Source organism: Scyliorhinus torazame, chromosome 10 (genome assembly GCF_047496885.1).
Source record: "Scyliorhinus torazame isolate Kashiwa2021f chromosome 10, sScyTor2.1, whole genome shotgun sequence".
NCBI classification, from domain to species: Eukaryota; Metazoa; Chordata; class Chondrichthyes; order Carcharhiniformes; family Scyliorhinidae; genus Scyliorhinus; species Scyliorhinus torazame.
The window spans coordinates 33,306,951-33,324,571 of record NC_092716.1 but is presented as its reverse complement, the minus strand read 5'-3'; the positions used below and the strand labels follow the sequence as shown (position 1 = coordinate 33,324,571).

At 46.3% G+C, this 17,621-nt stretch overlaps 1 protein-coding gene across 2 annotated transcripts in view; it reads left to right on the top strand.

Moving 5' to 3' along the window:
* gan (gigaxonin) overlaps positions 1-17,621 on the top strand; it is a 121,933-nt gene that overhangs the window by 86,950 nt on the left and 17,362 nt on the right. The window lies entirely within an intron of this gene.

Below are 17,621 nucleotides of genomic sequence, written 5' to 3'. Positions count from 1 at the left end.
GGAGGAGAGACAGCCGGGACAGTGAAAACAGCGCGGGAGGAGAGACAGCCGGGACAGTGAAAACAGTGCGAGAGGAGAGAAAGCCGGGAGATTTAAAAAGCGCCTGAGATTTTAAAAAGCGTGGGAGGAAAGAGAGCCAGGACATTGAAAACAGCGCGAGAGGAGAGAGAGCCGGGAGATTTAAAAAGCGCGGGAGATTTAAAAAGCGCGGGAGCTGCTAGTCGGTGCGGAGTTTTAAAAGATCGCGGCCTAGTTTCGGGAGCCGTTTGGAGGAGGAGGAGCAGTCTCTGTCAGGGAGAGAACCTAAGAACATCTAAGACACTCAGAAGGTAAGAAAGTGATTTTTACTTTTATACCTTTTTCAAATTGTGTGTGTCGGGGGGAAACTGAAGTGACATCACAGAAAAGCTGTGACCTGAGTGGCTGGTTGGGAATCTACACTAAATTAAAAAAATTAAGCATTGGTAACTAATTAAACATAATTACTTAATTATAATTTAGAGGGGTATCTAAGCCAGAGATCGGAGAGAACTATATTTAGCTTTCGCATTTATATTAGAAATCTAGTGCTAGGAAACAGATAGTTAACAGTAACTTTAAAAAATATATATATATATATATTTTTTTTTAATTTTAAACTTTTAATTTTAATTAATTGACGCAATGTCAGTTAGAGGGGTGCTGTGCTCTGACTGAGATGTGGCAGGTCCGGGAGGCTTCCAGCGTCCTGGATGGCTTCATCTGCAGAAAGTGCACCCAACTGGAGCTCCTCACAGACCGCATGGTTCGGTTGGAGCAGCAATTGGATGCACTTAGGAGCATGCAGGTGGCGGAAAGCGTCATAGATTGCAGTTATATAAATGTGGTCACACCCAAGGTGCAGGCAGAGAAATGGGTGACCACCAGAAAGGGCAGGCAGTCAGTGCAGGAATCCCCTGTGGTTGTCCCCCTCTCGAACAGGTATACCCCTTTGGATACTGTCGGGGGGGGGGGGGGGGGGAATAGCCTATCAGGGGAAAACAGCAGCAGCCAGAGCAGTGGCACCACGGCTGGCTCTGATGTTCAGAAGGGAGGGTCAAAGCGCAGAGGAGCAATAGTAATAGGGGACTCTATAGTCCGGGGCACAGATAGGCGCTTCTGTGGACGTGAAAGAGACTCCAGGATGGTATGTTGCCTCCCTGGTGCCAGGGTCCAGGATGTCTCCGAACGGGTAGCGGGCATCCTGAAGGGGGAGGGCGAACAGGCAGAGGTCGTTGTACATATTGGTACTAACGACATAGGCAGGAAGGGGCATGAGGTCCTGCAGCAGGAGTTCAGGGAGCTAGGCAGAAAGTTAAAAGACAGGACCTCTAGGGTTGTAATCTCGGGATTACTCCCTGTGCCACGTGCCAGTGAGGCTAGAAATAGGACGATAGAGCAGCTAAACACGTGGCTAAACAGCTGGTGTAGGAGGGAGGGTTTCCGTTATCTGGACCACTGGGAGCTCTTCCTGGGCAGGTGTGACCTATATAAGAAGGACGGGTTGCATCTAAACTGGAGAGGCATAAATATCCTGGCCGCGAGGTTTGCTAGTGTCCCACGGGAGGGTTTAAACTAGTATGGTAGGGGTGTGGGCACGGGAGCAATAGGTCAGAAGGTGAGAGCATTGAGGGAGAACTAGGGAATAGGGACAGTGGGGCTCTGAGGCAGAGCAGACAGGGAGAAGTTGCTGAACACAGCCGGTCTGGTGGCCTGAAGTTCATATGTTTTATTGCAAGACGTATTACGGGTAGGGCAGATGAACTTAGAGCTTGGATTAGTACTTGGAACTATGATGTTGTTGCCATTACAGAGACCTGGTTGAGGGAAGGGCTGGATTGGCAGCTAAACGTTCCAGGATTTAGATGTTTCAGGCGGGATAGAGGGGGATGTAAAAGGGGTGGCGGAGTTGCACTACTGGTTAGGGAGAATATCACAGCTGTACTGCGGGAGGACACCTCAGAGGGCAGTGAGGCTATATGGGTAGAGATCAGGAATAAGAAGGGTGCAGTCACAATGTTGGGGGTTTACTACAGGCCTCCCAACAGCCAGCGGGAGATAGAGGAGCAGATAGGTAGACAGATTTTGGAAAAGAGTAAAAACAACAGGGTTGTTGTGATGGGAGACTTCAACTTCCCCAATATTGACTGGGACTCATTTAGTGCCAGGGGCTGAGATGGGGCAGAGTTTGTAAGGAGCATCCAGGAGGGCTTCTTAAAACAATATGTGGACAGTCCAACTAGGGAAGGGGCGGTACTGGACCTGGTATTGGGGAATGAGCCCGGCCAGGTGGTAGATGTTTCAGTAGGGGAGCATTTCGGGAACAGTGACCACAATTCAGTAAGTTTTAAAGTGCTGGTGGACAAGGATAAGAGTGGTCCTAGGATGAATGTGCTAAATTGGGGGAAGGCTAATTATAACAATATTAGGCGGGAACTGAAGAACATAGATTGGGGGCGGATGTTTGAGGGCAAATCAACATCTGACATGTGGGAGGCTTTCACGTGTCAGTTGAAAGGAATTCAGGACCGGCATGTTCCTGTCAGGAAGAAGGATAAATACGGCAATTTTTGGGAACCTTGGATAACGAGAGATATTGTAGGCCCCGTCAAAAAGAAAAAGGAGGCATTTGTCAGGACTAAAAGGCTGGGAACAGACGAAGCCTGTGTGGAATATAAGGAAGGTAGGAAGGAACTTAAGCAAGGAGTCAGGAGGGCTAGAAGGGGTCACGAAAAGTCATTGGCAAATAGGGTTAAGGAAAATCCCACGGCTTTTTACACGTACATAAAAAGCAAGAGGGTAGCCAGGGAAAGGGTTGGCCCACTGAAGGATAGGCAAGGGAATCTATGTGTGGAGCCAAAGGAAATGGGCGAGGTACTAAATGAATACTTTGCATCAGTATTCACCAAAGAGAAGAAATTGGTAGATGTTGAGTCTGGAGAAGGGTGTGTAGATAGCCTGGGTCACATTGAGATCCAAAAAGACGAGGTGTTGGGTGTCTTAAAAAATATTAAGGTAGATAAGTCTACCTTAGGGCAGCACGGTAGCATAGTGGTTAGCATAATTGCTTCACAGCTCCAGGGTCCCAGGTTCGATTCCCGGCTTGGGTCACTGTCTGTGCGGAGTCTGCACGTTCTCCCCGTGTGTGCGTGGGTTTCCTCCGGGTGCTCCGGTTTCCTCCCACACACCAAAGATGTGCAGGTTAGGTGGATTGGCCATGATAAATTGCCCTTAGTGTCCAGAATTGCCCTTAGTGTTGGGTGGGGTTACTAGGTTGTGGGGATAGGGTGGAGGTGTGGGCTTGGGTAGGGTACTCTTTCCAAGAGCCGGTGCAGATTCGATGGGCCAATGGCCTCCTTCTGCACTGTAAATTCTATGAAGTCCCCAGGGCCTGATGGGATCTACCCCAGAATACTGAAGGAGGCTGGAGAGGAAATTGCTGAGGCCTTGACAGAAATCTTTGGATCCTCACTGTCTTCAGGTGATGCCCCGGAGGACTGGAGAATAGCCAATGTTGTTCCTCTGTTTAAGAAGGGTAGCAAGGATAATCCAGGGAACTACAGGCCGGTGAGCCTTACTTCACTGTTAGGGAAATTACTGGGGAGAATTCTTTGAGACATGATCTACTCCCATTTGGAAGCAAATGGACGTATTAGTGAGAGGCAGCATGGTTTTGTGAAGGGGAGGTCGTGTCTCACTAACTTGATCGAGTTTTTCGAAGAGGTCACAAAGATGATTGATGCAGGTAGGGCAGTGGATGTTGTCTATATGGACTTCAGTAAGGCCTTTGACAAGGTCCCTCATGGTAGACTAGTACAAAAGGTGAAGTCACGCGGGATCAGGGGTGAGCTGGCAAGGTGGATACAGAACTGGCTAGGTCATAGAAGGCAGAGAGTAGCAATGGAAGGATGCTTTTCTAATTGGAGGGCTGTGACCAGTGGTGTTCCACAGGGATCAGTGCTGGGACCGTTGCTGTTTGTAGTATATATAAATGATTTGGAGGAAAATGTAACTGGTCTGATTAGTAAGTTTGCAGACGACACAAAGGTTGGTGGAATTGCGGATAGCGATGAGGACTGTCAGAGATGGCAGATGGAGGTTAATCCGGACAAATGTGAGGTAATGCATTTTGGAAGGTCTAATGCAGGTAGGGAATATACAGTGAATGGTAGAACCCTCAAGAGTATTGAAAGTCAAAGAGAATCACAGGTGGAGAAGGTAGTCAAGAAGGCATACGGCATGCTTGCCTTCATTGGCCGGGGCATTGAGTATAAGAATTGGCACGCCATGTTGCAGCTGTATAGAACCTTAGTTAGGCCACACTTGGAGTATAGTGTTCAATTCTGGTCGCCACACTACCAGAAGGATGTGGAGGCTTTAGAGAGGGTGCAGAAGAGATTTACCAGAATGTTGCCTGGTATGGAGGGCATTAGCTATGAGGAGCGGTTGAATAAACTCAGTTTGTTCTCACTGGAACGAAGGAGGTTGAGGGGCGACCTGATAGAGGTCTACAAAATTATGAGGGGCGTAGACAGAGTGGATAGTCAGAGGCTTTTCCCCGGGGTAGAGGGGTCAATTACTAGGGGGAATAGGTTTAAGGTGAGAGGGGCAAGGTTTAGAGTAGATGTACGAGGCAAGTTTTTTACGCAGAGGGTAGTGGGTGCCTGGAACTCGCTACCGGAGGAGGTGGTGGAAGCAGGGATGATAGTGACATTTAAGGGGCATCTTGACAAATACATGAATAGGATGGGAATAGAGGGATACGGACCCAGGAAGTGTCGAAGATTGTAGTTTAGTCGGGCAGCATGGTCGGCACGGGCTTGGAGGGCCGAAGGGCCTGTTCCTGTGCTGTACATTTCTTTGTTCTTTGTTTGTTGCAGCCTAGTCATTCATTTCCTAATGTACTGATGAAATAAAAGTAAAAACGGGAACAATTTTCAAACAAAAGATGAGCTACCAAGATACAAAGAACATGCAATATAAGGGAGCATGTGGCAGATTACGGTACAAGTCTGTGTCAGAAAAGGTTACATTAGCAGTTTTAAAAAGGTTGGCAGGACAAATTGTGGGATGTGTATGCAAGCCAAAGCATTGGAAAGCACCAAAAAAATGATTTTTGCAGTTAAGTGTACAGTTGCACAAAGAAATGCCAGTGTGCAAATGTTTTAAAGAAACTTCATTATTCCATGTTCAACGGAAGGCACAAGTAATGTTTTGAGGAAATTTGGCTAGTGATAATATTGAGGATAGCTTCATGCCTGCAAATCATTGCATTTCGCTATATGCTGTACTGCACCTCTCTTGGTATCCCTCAATTGTGTGTCCTGCAGAGAGAGGCTCTTGAACTTGCAGCTTAAATCAATGGGATGTTCCTAAAGTTGGTGAAACACCCCCACCCCCAAAGTATTTTATTTTTCATTTTCTTTTTATGGGCAAGTAGGATCCCTCTGTACTGCAACTGTACTCAACTAAATGTGTGCAGATGTAAGGAAAATTGCATTTGACATCAATTTTTCTGCTTGGTGCACAAATCCTGACAGAATTCCAAATGGATGATCCCTAATACCAGAAAGGAACCATGTTTGCAGAGTACGTTTGAATTGCAGTTTATATACATATTTATTAGTTTACTACAGTCAGTAGGTGGCACAGTGGTTAGCACTGCAGCCTCACAGCGCTGAGGACCCGGGTTCAATTCCCACCCCGGGGCACTGTCAGTGTGGAGTTTGCACATTACCCCCGTGTCTGAGTGGGTCTCATCCCCACAACCCAAAGGTGTGCAGTGTAAGTGGATTGGCCATGCTAAATAGCCCCTTTATTGGAAAAATAGATTTGGGTACTCTAAATTTATATTAAAAGTTTGCTACAGTCAGCAACTTGTTCATGCTTGCTAAAAGGTACATACTGGAGAGGGCAAGACTACCACTGGAAGAAGCCAGATGAAAGTGGGGAGACGAACTGGGGACGGAGGTGAGCTGGGGACTCTGGAGCAAAGCACTGAGCATGGCCAACTCCACCTCCTCCTGCGCAAGGCTCAGCCTCATGCACTTTAAAGTGGTGCACAGAGCGCACCTAACCAGAACCCGAATGACCAGGTTCTTCCCGGAGGTGGAGTATAAATGTGAATGGTGCCATGGAGGCCCGGCCAACCACACCCACATGTTCTGGGCTTGCCCCAGACTTGTAGGGTTCTGGACAGTCTCCTCCGAGGTAATGTCCAAGGTTGTGGGGTTAAGGCTGGAGCCATGCCTGAGAGTGGAACACTTCAGGGTATCAGAACAGCCAGAGCTACACATGGGGAAAAGGGCCAACACCCTGGCTTTCGCTTCCCTAATCGCACGCCAGAGAATCCTGCTCTGCTGACGATCAGCAGCACCACCTACAGCTGCAGACTGGCTTGCCGACCTGCCGGAATTTCTCCATCTGGAGAATATCAAGTACACCATCCGAGGGTCGGAAGAAAGCTTCCTTAGAGCAATTTATCGGCCTGTTCCAAGACCTGTTTGAGGCCAACAGCGTCTAGGGAAAGAGTGAGAGACGGGGGAGAGCAGACCAAAATACACAACACTAAAAGGGAGGGGGTGAGGAAACTCAGGGGAACCACAGGATGGAGCATGGGGGAGGAAGAGGGGCAGGATGCACCCCCCCACCCCCCCCGAACCCATAAGGCATGCAACATAACCACAGAAGGATTGTCGGGGGGGGGGGCGGTGTAGAACAGGAGCTCGGGGACAGATCATCCAGAGCAGAAGAGGGGGATGCCGAGGGGCGTCAAAGAGGATGTATCAAGAAAGATTGTATGTCCATAACTGTATAAACTGTAAATATCGGACGCAAAGTTTCACTATGTAAAGTTGAAAATGCCAAAGTGGGGGTCGCAAAATGCCTACTCTAATGTGCAGATTCTCGAGGTACCCGAGGCTTTGGAATTTACCCCTTCGCTTCAGATCTCGGGCGAGCACCGTTCAACTTCGGGGGCCTTGGAGATTGGTGTCCCAATCTCTCTCGCTGCACTGGGGAGTTCCGGCAGGCGGAGCTCACCACTGTACCAAACGAGGCTATGTCCGGCCTCGGCCAAGCGTTCCCCGCTCAGGCCCCTTCTACAACGCAAGCCTCATTGAATAGCCATGTGTTTTTCGACACTGTGAGCGCCGTGAAACACACGGCTAATCGCACTCACTAGGGGACTTTGTTCCCTTTTGGGAGAATCGTGCCCATTATCTGAATTTAATGTGGAGTATTTTTGTGCTCTTAAGTATACTCTGAGAGACCATGTTCACCAGTTATTTAGTGATTATGCAACAGTAGTGGGCACTAGTCTTTGTTATTGTCTCTTACTTGATGGTCTGAAGACTTCTCGGTCAACGTTTCTTTCACACAATACTTTAAGGTTAATATAAATTAGTGTTACACCAAGGATGATGGGGGCTGGTTTAGCTCACTTGGCTAGACAGCTGGTTTGTTATTCATGAAGGCCCGCCTTGTCAACATTGCCCACCCCCCTCCCCGAGGTGTGGTGAACCGTCGGGTTAAATTACCACCAGTCCGCATTCCCCCTCAAAGGGAAAAGCAGCCTATGGTCATCTGGGACTATGGTCACTTTACCTTAACACCAAGGATAAAGCTTTTAAGGAAAATGCACCTATTTTTCTTCAATAACTCATCTTTGTAAAATAAATCAACATAATGTAAAAGTGGTGTCATGGTAACTTTTTCTCTAGTAGCAAATGCAGCATTTATTTACAAGGAAAGTTTCTTTGGCAGTACTCTGCCATAGAACTGCCCAGCCATTATTGTTGCTTGAGTGCGTCAGTGCTTATGTAGAAGTTAAACTGTATCTTTCTTTACTCCCTAATTTTTCTCAAGGGGAAAGCAATGTTTTCATCAAAAGGTTAACACCAAAATCAAATTTTTGTGCCGACATAATTGTTTTAAATAGCTGAACTGTAAATTGCTGGGAATTCTATCTGAATGCTCCCATTTCGTGTTCATCAGCAATAGGACAAGTCCCCAAAGAAAATAACACTACCTCATTTTCAAAGCAATCACTTCATTTCCAAGAAGACGTATCAGCCACGTAAAGGGCCTGATGAAAACCAGCTGTCAGTAGTCATGCCTTGTAGATATTACCAGACCAAATGCAGTTCATTCCCCTGCAGAGAAAAGTCCATTTTGCCAAGACGGTGTGGTGGCGTCAGGAATTGCTCATACCAGGAAGCTAGCCTCTCCCCAACGCTTTTTTTCCAAAAGCTGACATGCAAGAACAGAGGGGAAATTGTTTCTAAATCATGTGTTTTCTCGCAGCTTAAATCATGATGAAAGTTTGCACAATATGATTATATGTTGCAATTGCCTCTTACAGCTGAGTGCAATTTGCTAAGAGATCCCAGGGGGTTTTACAGTGCAAAGAAAGTTGTTTGGAGTGTGAATGCTGAAGAACAGTTTGAATTAATTGCCAAGCATACCTTTTAAATATGTCTGAGAAAAATTATTTTGTTTGAACTCTTACATAAATTCTAAAGTCTCCTACTCCATTTTCCGACTAAGTATAATGGGCGCAATTCTCCCATCGTGAGTCTAAGTGCCGAAGCGGAGTGAAAAACGGGGTGTTTCACTCCGGCGTCAGAGCCCGCTCCCAGCCCTATTCTCCCGCCCCCGGGGGGCTAGGAGCGGTGTTGCATCATTTACGCGCGCAGGGCCTTGGTGCCGCGTAAATGACGTCACCCGCGCATGCACGGTTGCCGTCCTCCCCGAGGTTGCCCCGCGAGAAGATGTTGGATGGATCTTGCGGGGCGGCGAAGGAAAGGAGGTCCTCCTTCAGAGAGGCCGGCCCACCGATCGGTGGGCACCGATCGCGGGCCAGACCCCATTTGAGCCCCCCCCCCCCCCGGTGCAGGAGCCACCCCCCAGCGTTCCTGCGCTGTTCCCGACGGCATTGACCAGGTGTGGACGCGCCGGCGGGAACCCGTCGTGTTGGGCAAGCCGCTTGGCCCATCCGGGCCGGAGAATCGCCGCTCGCCCGTTGCAAACAGCGAGCGGCGATTCTCCGAGCGGCCATCCGTAATTCTCGCCACACCGGTTGTGGGGGGGGGGGGGGGGAGGAGAATCGCGTGTGGCAGGACACGCGCGGCGCCCCGGCGATTCTCCCACCCTGCGGAGAATTCCGTCCAATATCACCCTGGACCTAACGTTTTGGTATTGGTTAGAAACTTTACATCCTGTTAGGTCTATGGCAAAAAATCACTCCAGCTCTGGTTTTCCAGTTATAGTTTGAACTGAGGAGCTGTCTTGCTATATTCTGGTACCTTCTAAATGATGTAGCAGCAGACTTGTTGTTATGTCACTCGTGATACTAAACCATCTGGAGGAACAGCAGCAAGTATTTTCCCAGGTGCAGGAAGTCGGACTGATTGTAAAACTAAAGAATTGTCGATTTTGTGGAAATTGTATTCTTGGGATTTGTTATTCTTCAAGGCTTTAAGTTGTATCCTGGAAAGGTGATGGCTATAAATTGCATTCCTACTGTCCAAGACTATTAATATTTTTGTATTCCTATATGTCCAGTTTTAAAATCATCACAACGGACTCTCTGCTTTTTACTACTTTAACAGGGTAGGAAGTGGGGTTGTTGCTCTTAACGCCGCACCAAGTGCATTGATGGGCCCATAGAAGGGTGCCACGTGTGGCACAGAGAAACTAGGTTTCGCCAAGAGGGGGGGAAATCTGGGGGGGGTGGCAGGAGTACTGAACCTTGGATTAGCGATTTGGGACGGCAAAATACCTGAGAGGGAAGGAAAGGAAGGAAGCATGATGACAGGAAAGAGTGGTCAAAGAGAGAAGTGGAAAAGGTGAGCAAAAACTGGAAATATAAGTGATGGTCTTGGATCTGGCCACAATGAATGGAAACCAAACAAGAACTTAGTGGTGGCCAAGATTCCAGTCATTAAGCAGCAATGCATGACGATACATAAAAAGACATGGGGAAAAATCACATTACATAATCTAGTTACATAGCAATTTTTTAAGGATACATAAAGCCTGGTAGTAAATGGGGAGCAGTTAGTAGGATATATTATGTTACCATAGACATTTGTTAGGGCGGCACAGTAGCACAGTGGTTAGCACTGCTGCCTCACAGAGCCAAGACCCGGGTTCGATCCCTGCCCCGGGTTATTGTCCGTGTGGAGTCTGCACATTCTTCCCGTGTCTGCATGGGTCTCACTCCCACATCCCAAGGATGTGCAGGAAAGGTGGATTGGCCACACTAAATTGCCCCTTAATTTAAAAAAAAATTGTGTACTCTAAAATTTATAAAATTCTAGAAGTTTGTTGTTAGCTATGTTCCTAGCTGTTTATTGTAACATCCCAGTGAATTATAATGTGTCCTTTGGCATTACAAGAAGTACACGTTACTGGAGTAGATATTTTAAGTGTTTGTCAATTGAGTGTTTTATTAATTTAAAAATATTACTTTTTGAAATTTTCCATTCAGGTTTTGTTACTTTCTTAGAATGCAGGTGTTAATTGTCGTGATTTTATCATTCGGCCAAGATGAGTGCCTTTGAATTAACATCTGAAGAGTTGTGCAAACACTAGACAAAATTGTGATTTTTCTAATAGATTTATTTCAGATAAATTTGTGAACGTTGTGACATCTTTCAATTCATTAATCTGCCAACTGATGATCACAACCACATTTCATTCTTGAAAATATTCTTGAATGTGCTACATCCATCACCAAGAGTGGCTCGGTAGTACCACCACAGACCGAGCAGGCAGCGTCCTAAAGGACATAGCTGCTAAACTGGAACTGCAGCAGGTGGTGAGGGAACCACCAAGAGGGAAAAGCATAGAATCATAGAATTTACAGTGCAGGAGGAGGCCATTCAAGCCATTAGGTCTGCACCAGCCCTTGGAAAGAGCACCCTACCTAAGCCCACACCTCCACCCTATCCCTGTAACCCAGCAACCCACCTTACCTTTTTGGACACTGAGGGCAATTTAGCATTGTCAATCCACCTAACCTGTACATCTTTCGACTGTGGGAGGAAACCGGAGCACCTGGAGGAAACCCACGCAGACAAGGGGAGAACGTGCAGACTCCGCACGGACAGTGACCCAAGTCGGGAATCGAACCTGGGACCCTGGAGCTGTGAAGCAACTGTGCTAACCACTGTGCTACCGTGACCCCCCCCCTCCCTTGACCTCATCCTCCCGAACCAGCCTGCTGCAGATGCATCTGTCCATGACCGTATTGGTAGAAGTGACCACCGCACAGTCCTTGTGGAGAAAAAGTCCCGTCTTCACATTGAGGATATCTTCCATCGTGTTGTGTGGCACTACTACCGTGCTAAATGTGATAGACTTATAACAGACCTAGAAACTCGGATTGGGCATCCATGAGGTGCTGTGGGCCCGCCGCAGCAGCAGAATTGTACTCAACCACAGTCTGCAACCTCCTCGCCCAGCATATTCCCCATTCTGCCATTACCAGCAAGCAGGTGATTAACCCTGGTTCAATGAAGCGTGCAGGCGACCATGCCAGGAGCTTCACCAGGCAACCTTTAACATAAGGTGTCAACCTGGTGAAGCTACAACACAGGACTACTTGTGCGTCAAACAGCGTTAGCAGCAAGTAATAGACAAAGTGAAGTGATTCCACAACAAATGCATCAGATCTGAACTCTTCAGTCCTGCCTCATCTAGCCGTGGATGGTAGTGGACAATTAAACATCTAATGGAGGAGGAGGCTCCACAAATATCCCCATCCTCAATGATGGAGGAGCCCAGCACATATGTGCAAAAGATGAGGCTGAAGCATTCGCAACAATCTTCAGCCAAAACTGCCGAGTGGATGATCCATCTCAGTCGTCTCCGGAGGTCCCCAGCATCACAGATGTCAGTCTTCCAATACGATTCACTCCTACGTGAAGAAACAGCTGCAGGCACTGGATACTGCAAAGGCAATGGCCCTGATAATACTCTGGCAATCGTACTGAAGACTTATGCTCCAGAGCCTGCATCCCTAGCAAAGCTGTTCTAGTACACTACAAAACAGGCATCTACCTGCCAACATGGAAAATTGTCCAGCTGTGTTCTATATGCAAGAAACAGGACAAATCCAACTCAGCCAATTACCACCCTATCCATCTACTCTCCATCATCAACAAAGTGATGGAAGGAGTCACCAACACTGCTATCAAACTGCACTTACTCAGCAATAACCTGCTCCTGGTCGTTCAGTTTGGGTCCCACCAGGGTCACTCAGCTCCCGACCTCATTACAGCCTTGGTTCGAACATGGATAAAAGAGCTGAATGCCAGAGGTGAGGTGAGAGTGACTGCTCTTGACATCAGGGCAGCATTTGACCGAGTATGGCATCAAGAAACCCTAGCAAAACTGGTGTCAATGAGAATCGGGGAAAACTCTCCACTGGTTGATTGCCACTGGCATAAAGGAAGATGGTTACGGTGGTTGGAGGTCAATAATTTTAGCTCCAGAACATCACTTCAGGAGTTCCTCGGTAGTGTCTAGGCCCAACCATCTTCAGCTGCTTCATCAATGACTGCCTTCCATCATAAAGTCAGTAGTGGGTGTGTTCACAGATGACTGCACAATGTTCAGCATTCGCAACTCCATTGATAATGAAGCAATCCATGTCCAAATGTAGTAACGCCTGGACAATATCCAGTCTTGGGTTGACAAGTGGTAACATTCGTGCCACACAAGTGTCAAGCAATGACCATCTCCTACAAGAGAGGATTGAACCATCGCCCCTTGACATGCCTCAGCATTACCATCATTGAATCCCCCACAATCAACATCCTGGAGATTGCCATTGATCAGAAACTGAACTGGACTAGTCATATTAATACTGTAGCTACCAGAGCAGGTCAAAGGCTAGGAATCCTACGACCTGACCCCACAAAACCTGTCCACCATCTACAAGGCACAAGTCAGGAATGTAATGGAATATTCTCCACTTGCCTGGATGATCACAGCTCCAACATCACTCCAGCGGCTCAACACCATCCAGAACAATGCAGCCCGCTTGATTGGGTACCCCTTCCACAAATGTTCAATCCCTCCACCACCACCGAACAGTGACAGCTGTGTGTACCATCTACAAGATGCACTGCAGTAAATCACCACAGTTTCTTAGACAACACCTTCCAAACCCATGACCACTAGCATCTCGAAGGACAAGGGCAGCAGATACCTGGGAACACCACCACCTGGAGGTTCCCCTCCAACTCACTCAACACCCCGAATTGGAACTATATCGCTGCTCCTTCACTGTCGCTGCGTCAAAATCCTGGATCTCCCTCCCTAACAGCACTGTAGGTGTACCTACACCTCCGGGACTGCAGCAGTTCAAAAAGGCAACTGACCACCACCTTCTGAAGGGCAACGAGGGATGGGCAATAAATGCTGGTCTAACCAGCAAGACATCCAGTAATTGAATTTTAAAAATTTAGAATCCGTTTGGATATTCTAAAGTATGATTTTACAAGAAATCATGGTTAATATTCTGAGATCTTTTTCCTTTCTATTTTAATAAAGGATTTACGAAAATATTTCTCTCATTTTTATTGTAACACATATGCACACCGCTTCTATTTCAGCTGGTTTGTGGGTCTACTGCTAAAGGATTGCAATCAAAACTTCAGAAAAATGATTTCAATATAACGCGTGTTTTGGCATGTGTAAATCTGCCGTGCCTGGTCAACTGAAAGGAGGCTATAATGACATTTTCAGTCCTGGCAAAAGAATGGTGATTTTACAGCATTGCTGCTTAATCATTGGAATCTTGGCCACCATTAAGTTCTCGTTTGATTTCCATTCATTTTGCATTAATAAGGCTTTAGTAAAGTTCTGAACACAATCACAAATGCATTTGGGTGAATGTTCCCTTTTGCTTGCACCTGGTAGCGACGGGCAATCTGTTTGCACCCTGCCTGATTATTGTTTCTATAATCAGGTCGTCGAAAACAAATATGTCCCTTATTTAAATACTGTTTGTTTATATAAAAATAACCTTTGAGATGTTTTTTTTTTAGTTCTCGAACTTGGCAAATAGAATCTGATTTCTCACAATAATGCAATGAAGCAATTATTATGGAGGAGAGAAGAATCCACTTGGTAAATTAAATAATGGGTAGAATTTTACTGGCTCCTGGAGGGGCGAGATGCAGGGGGGAGAGAGAGAGAAGGCCAGGGGAGTGGGGGGCAATACATGCCAGAAGCAACGTGGACACAGCTTATGATGAGGTTCCTGCCGCCGTGAAAATTTTCCCAATGGCAGGAGTGGCAGCGTTTGTCAGGCAGCCACCTTCAACAATTAAAGGGCCAATTTAGGGACATTCTCCCAGATTTCTGGTATTTTGTCAGCAGTGGAACTGCCCTCTGCTGTGTGGGAGGGCTGCCAGCTCCGAGGAGGTGGCCTCCTTGTGTCTTCCTGGGAATGGCCGTCAAAGCCGGAATCTCTGTGGCCCAAGTTGGGGGCCGGTTGTAGCAAAGGCCCCAACACTGGTGCTTGAAGGTGTTTCTCCTCCGATTGCTGGGGCCTGTCAGCTGGGAGGAGCCCTCGCATTTTCCCTTGCTACCTCAGCAGTGGCTGCCTCTTGGTGGCACTGCAGAACCGCTAGTTCTCCGACTGGGCGAGCAGTGTAGAAGGTCTGCCCGCCATCCTTAATTGGCCACCTTCCTGGCCTGCTGGCTCTTGATTGCTTCCTCCTTGCAATATTGTGCGGGAAGTGCGCTAGCCACCAGGAAAAATCCCCAACATTGGGACTCCCACCATCACCACACCCCCAAGATTTCACCAACAGTGCTGTTTTGGCAATTTTCTAAACTTTTAAGAAACTGAAATGTTCGGAATGGGAGCAGAAGTTATCACAACCACGTGGCAAATTGAATTGTTGAGTTAGAATGCAGCCTGCAACCTGTTGAAGTCGATCCAAATTAGTCGTCTCTGTTGGTTCATACTTTAACAATAATAATCTTTATTATCGTCACAAGAAAGGGGATTTGTTGTCATTTTGAAAATGATGAATGGTAGGGAAGATATTCGGTTCACCTCATTTCATAAGAACACAACTCTTTGCCATGACCTTGCAAGCAATGTTATAAAATTGTTTTCTTGCAGAAACGATGCCACATGAAAATTATAAAGGACAATTTATGGCTTTATAAATATTGAAGTGACATCCAGTGTTCTTATCCAACTGAGCCGTGCCATGCCAATGTAAATTGTTATTTCCATGAATGTTGTTATCTTGTTCTACTGTGACTTACAGTTAAAGGTTACTATAAATGAGATGAGGGTAATTATTTGTATGGTCAGGACAGTCCATGCAGTTGGTGCATAATGATGTCTTCATTGTTGGATTATGATATAATCAATGCATGTCTGAACGACTCAAAGAAGATACAGCATTATATGGCATAAATTCTGACAAAATAATTAAAATGTAAATTGCTTGAGTTTTCCTCCCATTTCTTTCATACATTTCAGGAGGCTTGGGACAGAGATAATTTTGTCTGCTACATTAAGAATGATTCAATTTAATGGTTCACGTAATACAAATGTCAGTACACTTTTGCCATGACAAGTTCACAAGTTATAAGTGAAATGATTGACTTTTCTAAAAAGATTATTGCCAGATTCAATAAATCATGTATCACATTTACCTTTACAACCTCCTGTGAGTTTTCCTTCCTGTGTCTTGTGAAGGAACATTTTTGACAGAGTGGTTTGGATTTCTTTTTATCCACACTGGCTACCTCTCTTATTTTTCCCCCTTTCTGGTTTCTGTAAATAACATTTCACCTCCAGCATTCATAAATGGCGATGGGTTCAATCAGAATTTCTTATATCTGGGTTTTCCTATCGCCCGGGGTTGCTCGTTACTGTGCGATTGACCCCAAGCCGGTCACATGGGTCTGTTAAGTCCGCCCCCTTAGAAGGTCCGTGCTGCCGCACTGATCATCGCCAAATTAAGTGTTGTCGACGGCGCTATCAAGCAGCACTTAATCAACAATAACCGTCTAACTGACACTCAGTTTGGATTTCACCAGGGCTGCTCAGCTTCTGACTTCATTATAGCCTTAGTCCAAGCTTAGACAAAAGAGCTGAACTCGAGAGGTGAGGTGAGAGTGACTGCCATTGACATCAAGACAGCATTTGAAGCAGTTGAGGCTCCTTCATTAAATGTTTTCAAGATAAAGATAGATAGTTTCTTGAAGAATAAAAGGTTATGATGTTTGGGCAGGAAAGTAGCTGAGTCCACAAAAGATCAGCATGATCTCATTGAATGTCAGAGCAGGCTCGAAGGGCCAGATGGCTTACTCCTGCTCCTAGTTCTTATGACCAGGTGTGTCATCAAGGAGCCCGAGCAAAACTGGAGTCAAGGGGAATGGGGGGGGTGGTTGGAGTCAAAACTACCACAAAGGAAGATGGGTGTGGTTATTGGCGGTCAATCATCTCAGTCCTGGAACATCACTGCAGGAGTTCCTTAGGGTAGTGCTTAATTGGCACCTCATCCACCAACTTAAACATTCACTCCCTTCACCACCAGCGAACAGTGACAGCAGTGTGTACCATCTACAAGATGCATTGCAGCAACTCCCCAAGGTTCCTTCGACAGCACCTTCCGAGTCTGCAATCTCTATCCCCTAGAAGGGGAAGGACAACAGATGGATGGGATCACCACTACCCGCAAATTCACCTCCTGGTATCACACATCTCAACTTGGAAATATATCACCGTTCTTTTCACTGGGTCAAAATCTTGGAACTCCTTCCCTAGCAGCACTATGGGTGTAACCACACCACATGGATTCAGCAGTTCAAGCAGGCGCCTCACCATCACTTTCTCGAGGGTAGTTGGAGATGAATAATAAATACTGGCCTAGCCAACAATACCAACATCCCATGAACAAATATATTTTAGAAATGGCTGAAGTAAAAACTGAAAGTCTGGTCCAGGAGTGTTTCCCCATTGATGTGTTTTTTCTTTAATGAGGAGAGGAGATAAATGATGGGATGGCCTGCATAATGGCACAAATTACCTGCTCGGAATTTTCTGTAATTTTTGATCCACGATGATGATGTGTCATTTCTGTGATACATTTTTGTAACCCTTTCAGAACCTTATGGGTAGGATGGTTTAACTCATTGGTCAGTTCCAAACGCTTATTTCTGTATGATTGGTTCTGCTCCAGGGACAATGGTAATAAACTATTCACTCAGACCTGTATCTTTTTGGCATTCTAGGTGTGTATTCTCTGCAGCTTACCAAAACAACTAACCATAACTAATTTGTTCAATTGTATGCTGTAGAAGAAAAAAATACAATAAATAATCTGTGGATGTAAATACTCAATCACTCAATGTACTCAAGGCGAGATTGACCGATACCTTCATATTGCATGAATTTGGGGATATGAGGATAGTCTGAGACAGTGGAATTCAAGTAGTTGAGCCACAATAGTATTGAATGGTAGAGCATGCTTGAAGAGCCAAATGGCCTAATCCTGCTCCTATTTCTTATGTTTTTTATAAGTCTTCATAGATTGTCTGATGTTTTTTAGTTGCTGTGA